Genomic DNA, 7,038 nt, shown 5'->3' on the forward strand with positions numbered 1-7,038 from the left:
AAGCAGAGGGCATGGCGGTCAGTAACAACATCGATGGGGTGGCCATAAAAGTAAGAACAAAATTTTTTCAGTGCCCACACTATTGCGAGGCACTTCTTTTGGCGCGTTGGAGAGCTCGAGCTCTCCAGCGCGCGCGGCAGCTGGTCGCCGAGGCCGCCCAAACCTATTCATCGTCGTTGGTGTTGGCGCACTGTCGTCTTCTTCATTGCAAAACCATTCAAATAAATGACTGAAAAGGCAGCGCAGAGAGCATAAAAGTTTAATATGTCATTTGATATTGCCATGTAATGACGATAAGGTAGAGTGCTATTTTCTCTGCAGTCTGTCTCCAAAAGAGTTTGAATTTTACATGAGGCGCATAATACACATGCAGAAAATATACCCAAATCGATAAGACCAGATTTCATCGCACCACTCGGAAAGAAGGTAAACAAATAATGGCCTGGAATGATTGTAACTTAAAAGGAACGCGCAATGGCTTTTTTCCAAATTTAAGATGATTCAAGAATTAAACTGTATAGTGCTGCTTCCAGGAGAAGGGTTTTAAGTATTTTCGCGCTAGCATTTATTTATAATGACATTATCGTCTATTAAAACAACTACAGTGTTCAGGGTTCTCCTCGCTCCGTTAGAGAATTATAGAGAACTCGTGATAACGTCATTATTAGCGAAATTTCACGTCTCCTCTGCATACGGCCACATGCTGCCGTCCGTCGTCCGACTCAGTCCAACAACGCTTCGTGGGCATTACCTTCGATGGCGTTAATTTTCGTCCTCCAAGTCAGCATTTGTTCATAGTAAACGAAGCGCCCCCGTACCTGATGTTCAAATTGTGACCTTTCCCGGGAGTTGTGCAGTACGGAGAAGCCTGAACGCCTAAGCGGCTTCAGGCATTGTCTCACCATTTCGAATGTAAGCACAAAAATCCTTTTAAAATTTTTCCCTGCAGGTTTCGCACATTCGATCCCTTTAAAGTAGTCGAATGCTAAAACCTCTTCAGTTGCCGTTTAACTGTTGACACTACAACGGCAAATAAATTGTACAGGTGATAACCAGAAAAAGGAGAGAGAAAAACCATCCTTTCAACTTTCGTGCCCATTATACAGCTGTGTGAAATAGAGCAACAAATCAGATGTGAGCTTTTTTCCGTGAGTCTTTCTATTAACTCTTTTTAAACCCTAACTTTCACTCTTTTGTGAAGGTGTATACGTAGATCATTTTGCAATGTCGCCAGCCTTTCGCCAGTCATAATGTAGAATAAAAAAAATGTCACAATGTTTAGAGTAGATCTCAGATTTTCTGATCGTGCATCCAAGCCACATGGGACGTGGAGGTGTAAGTGCCAGAAGCCTCGTTCTTTGAGGCCTTCGCTACCACCTCTTTTACGCATCAGAGCCTCGGTTCGACCGAAATATTTTCTCGCAAACTAGGCTAGCTTCCCATCCTTCGTTATGCGCTGGAAAGCCGGCACACTGAAGGAGCGGAGTCAGCGCACGTATGCCGAAGCCATTATCGCGGGTGCATGGGTGCTGGATTCTTCGAATCCTTTGCCCACCTCTGCATTCAGGATCCTGCTTTCCAATAAAGCTGCGTTTCAGGAAAGACGTCTAGGTACCAACTTGTACACGCTGTCGCGTGCGTGCGCCACAAGCTTGCCTTCTTTTGCTGCTCGATGCGTGCATGTTTGTACCTTGCTGGCAAGCATTAAAGTTGGCTGTTGTGGAGGTTGTTGAGCCGTCTGTGAATGGGGCTTCGCAACTAGTGCACTCGTGGGAGGCTGAAGCCCTTAACATACCCAACAACTCTAGAAAGAAGCATTTTTGAACGTACACCTGTTTATGAACGGGATATTTTCATATACTGTGAGATTACAGTATTGTAATAAATATGCCCACAGATATCCCGTCGGCGGGCTTACATTTTTTAGCTAATTACGTTTTTGCTGTCGTCAAAAGTGTTTCCCGCTAGTTTTATATGCCTGTGTTAATTGCTCGATGCAAGTGATGAATTCACACCAAAAAACAGCTTTTGAGGCACATCGAAAAAATTGACCATTACCTTTTATGTTTCTCTAGCAATACCCTAAATAATTAAAATATTCAAAAAACATTTCTCTATGGAGGTTGGGCATGTAACGAATAAAAAAGCACCGCACCGGAACGACTCACCTCGCCCGGTCAAGAAAAAGCATTTAAGTGGTATCCTGTATTACACTGTTTTTATTCAATTATATAGTTGTTCTCGATATCTGTTTGCCTTTTTGTGATGAAAAATAATCGACGAAAATATTAAGATCCATCGTCTGGTTATTATGACGTGGTATTTAATTAAGAAGGAAGGGCACTTTGCCTGGCTGCACACATAGTGGGGGCTAGAATCTTCGTTCGCATTGCCTTTTTTAGCTTTTTATATCTCTAGTTGTATCAAGATGTCACTGAAAACGGCTATTCCAGTACATCCACGAGAAATGTCAGAGCAGCATGAACGACAACAGCTCTCACATGAATTTGTTGAATGCGAAATTTCTATCCCATCTCAGCCTGCTGTGTGCGGCCGATTCACAAGCAAATGGAAAACAAAGATTCGAATGATATGGTGTTTGTGCTGGAATGCTGGACAGTTGCAAATTGGCCTTGAAGGGCGCCGCATAAAACGAAGCCAGATTAATTTCGCCCCCAGGGGTTCTTAAGAGGAAAGCATTTCTTGGCTCCTGAGTGGTATGAACGAAAATTGCGGACAGCAGCTGTCCGCAAAAGTTTCCGTACGAACTGCCAAACCATAAGAAAAAAAAAGAAAATTTGGGTCTAGGTTGGAATCGAACACGTGCCAGACAGGGATGCTGCCACTCCACTTGACGTTATGAAGGTTAATAAAGGCGCGCATAGTGAATGCACAGTTCTTGAAAACGTATGCTCTAGATGTGTACTAATCCTACATGAGTACTTATAAGCATGTTAATTAACATGTCGCAATCTAGCGAGTGACAAATTTCCTGCGTTTCCGGTAAATTTCCTTCGTGCTTGGCGTGCTATCGTAGCGCCATCGTGCGGCATCCACTAAAAACCCCTCTCTCAGTCTACAGCTATTGTCCAGCAGATGGCGCACACAGCAGACCGCACAGGCTTTCGTATTTCGGCACGTTGTGAGACTGAAGTGCACCTCATTATTTTTAACGTCCACTGACATCGCATATTACACTGGCCCCTTGCACACTTCGCCTCTATACCCCATCGCTCCCCCATACTGCAATAAATGCATTTGGTTGGCATGCACCCACAACGGTTGGAATTTGATCCCGCAGTGTTGGTCGCGATAGCCGAAAGCCCTCACCAAATGCGCGAAGAACACTTACATCATAAGCTATTGGCTTTTGATTAGTAACGCACGGCTAACACAATGAAATGTATTAGAAAGACAGAAGTATAGTGAGTCTATTTGTCCGTATTTTTTGTTATAAAAAGTATTCCGCGGGAGCTGACACCAAGCAATAATAATAATAATAATAATAATAATAATAATAATAATAATAATAATAATAATAAGAATAATAATAATAATTATTATTATTATTATTATTATTATTATTATTATTATTATTATTATTATTATTATTATTATTATTATTATTATTATTATTATTATTATATCTTACGCAAATTAGAACAAAATGAGCCACGCCCCTGTGAAATAATAAAACGGTCCGCATTATAAAGTAATCAAACTCGCTAGAGCAACATAAAAAACCTTCAATATGTACTCCCGCGAAACGAAGGTTTGTGGGGTATCTGCCGGCTACACTGCTTTTGCGGGCAGAGCTGTGCGGCGCGTTGCAAGGATGGAACATAATTATTAGCGCTTTTAACAACGGATTAGGAAACAGCCAGTGAACACTGAAGGCGACTCTTCTTGCCTGCTCTCTCCGTGACCTTCTCTACACTTTCCACATTACGCTCCAGCCTGTGTCGATTTTCCGACATTAGCGCCCTTCCGACCTTAGCGACATTTTTAACCATGCTATTCTTTGCTGCAGTTCTGCCGTTTACAACGACATACAAGCCAGGAACGGGCGTGAGGGAGAACTTTTCAATTATGCCCTGAATTAGATGTGCCATTAAGTCGGTGTTCAGCACACGCCGAAGACTGCGGACGGTGCCTCAGGAGTCTGTGAGGACGTCAAGGAGGCTTCTAGACAGCGACTGTGGACAGGTGATGCTTTATGCGTCCTGAATGGCGCACAGCTCTGCCTGTGTCTATGGCCAGGCAGAGGAACGAGCGTGTGAGTTGGTTGGAATTGGTGATGATAAGGGAGGGGAAAGTATAGCCATGGTCACGTGATCTTCACTGACACTAGCGTCGACATGCGCCATGTGTCGCCGTTGACGAGATGCCATCCGTCCCCACACTATACTTTCTCAGGTGGCCAACGTACCGCGAGTGTATGCGAGTCATAGGCCGATTGTCTGTAACCTGCTGGTGAAGCACGATGTGCGTGACGGGCAGGAAACGATAGGCAACACAAAGCCATCTTTCGTATTCTATGCGAGAGCTGCGGCTTCAGGGATATTAGGGAATTTTGTGCACCGTGCTTGGCGAAGTTAATGAATCTGTTCGTCAAGCACGCCCAAGTCACGCCTGGAGGACGTGACCTGGAGTAATTTGTGGGAGGCCCGTCATAAGACAAATTGCTGCTTGACTGATCAATTTCAAGTTATCCTACTCTGCGCGTGTCATGTGCCGGAATCGGGTTTGGTTAATCAATCTTGGCTGTAGCAGAGAACGTATGAGGAGGTGGGCAATGGCGGACGTGGGACCACCTGACTTCTGTGAATTACGGCGAACGAGATACAGTGTTTGGGATGCATTCTGACGTGCTGTGCGATGCCAGGGACTTGCACAGCCGGAATCATGCAGGTCAAGGCCGAGGACACAGAGTCAGCAGACGACTAAAAGAAGTTTCCGACATTACATATCAGCGTCCAGTGTCAATATCTTGGGTGCGTTATGCATTTCCCGTTTTATTTAGCTGTTTCTTCTCAGTTTACATTTGTTTTCCTCAGCCATTCATTTTATTTCTGTCAATGAATTCGGAACACTCTCTGTGCATCCCAATGGTTGGTGGATCTCCCTGGGTGGGCATGTGCCATTTTATGAAGATAACGAAAACCCAGCGTGACCAAATTAAATTATATAATGTGATGAGCGCACTGTACGGTCACGATGACTTTTTTAAGCTATATATTTTTACAATCAATTAGTTATACCGCATCTTGCGCCGGAACTTCTGGTTACTGATGTTTTCGAATTCTGCAGATCTGTGCAAAACATCGCTCGTCAGAAGAAGAAGAAGAGTTCGCTGCCTCTTAATACGCAAGCATGATCCGCGTCCAAATGCCTTTGCCTTCAAAAATAGAAAAGCTAAAAATTTTCGCACCTCCGTGGAACCTTAGGTAAGTTCCTTTACGCTCCTTGAGTGCTACCTACAAAAGTCTGGAAATTAGCGTGCGTAATACCACGTAACTGAGGAGCATTCTTCAACAGTCTCAGCTCATATTGCATTCTTGCATGTAAGTAGAAATTGGATTACAAGATGGTCAAACGCTGGTGTTCTGGTGTTGCTGAAAATTCAGAACTTTGTGAGAATGGTAACTTGTGTAGTTGCTGCTAGACTGGAAGATTCGAGCTCAGCGTTCTACGTTGGCTCCTCATGTCCGTCGTGAGTGATGTTAGCGATCGCGGAAAAAATGATCGCAAAAAGCGTTGGAGCCATGCCACTTGCCATTGATTTTTCACGTGGCATCTGGAAAAGCGCAGTAATATCCATTCATCACAAGGCGATAGGTTGGGGTAGAATAAAAATTGCATACACTGCCAGGGAAGGCTCAGGTCGTAACGTATCGGGCGATTCATTGTGTTGTTGCGCAGCTGGCGCTGAAGCGCGGGTTGGTGTGAACAAACCTGCAGGATGTTCGAAATGATTAACGTGCTGAGTTTTAAAAGCCAACACAAATGATAAATTACAGGTATAAGTATTTTATTTTATTCGCGTATTCCTTGAGCAAAATGTGCGCAACGCGCCACAACAAGAGCGACTAACACAAAACCAGAATTGTTGTAAACCAGGCAAACGCAGTATCACTGTATACAGTAAATCACAGGAAGTTTGAACGAGGTATAAAGTTGTCGAACTCCTGAGTGTTGCGGGCAAGAGTCGCTACCGCACGCTTTTTAAACTTTTATCTTCTTCTTGTGAGAGCGTTGTGCGTGTGTGTGTGTTATGCCTGTTTTCTCTTCTCTCTTCCTCCTTTTATTCCCCTAATCCCTCTTCCCTAGTGCAGGGTAGCCAACCGGAACACCTTTCTGGTTAACATCCCTGACTTTCCCTCCTCCTCTTTATCTATCTATCTATCTTCTTCTTACATACCGTAGCAATGCCTGAAGTGGGAAGAGTTAATGAACAACTCCTGTCTCAGACTGATTCTTCTAGTCTTATGCTTTGTAGAGAATATATTTTATTCCAGCACACAAATTATCGGAGCTGCTGTTGCTTACAGTGTTACCTGTTGACGACGATAAAGTGCTTTCGCAGTTGCTTATTTAAAAGTATTGATACATCAGAACTGCATATTTAAGTTTCAGAGCTCGTTTGCTTGATGCTTGACAACAATTTAAAAAAAAATACAATTCGCATTCTTATCTCCAAAAATAACCAGAATCTTTGAAAGAAATAAAAATTGAAAAAAATATTTGTTGTTTAGGCGAAAATGAAGTACGGAAGCTTATAACTAAATAACTATTCACAGTATTGTGAAGGGGCCTCCGTGGTAGCTCACTGGTTATGGCGCTTCGCTGCTGACCCGAAAGACGGGGGTTCGATTCCGGCCGCGGGGATCGAATTTCCATGGAGACGAAAATCTAGAAGCCCGTGCACTGTGCGATGTCTGTGCAGGTTAAAGATTCATTGGTGGTCGAAATTTTTGGAGCCCTTCATTATGGCGTCCTTCATAGTTTGAGTCGCTTTGGGACGCTAAGCCCCCATAA

Source organism: Amblyomma americanum, chromosome 6 (genome assembly GCF_052857255.1).
Source record: "Amblyomma americanum isolate KBUSLIRL-KWMA chromosome 6, ASM5285725v1, whole genome shotgun sequence".
NCBI classification, from domain to species: Eukaryota; Metazoa; Arthropoda; class Arachnida; order Ixodida; family Ixodidae; genus Amblyomma; species Amblyomma americanum.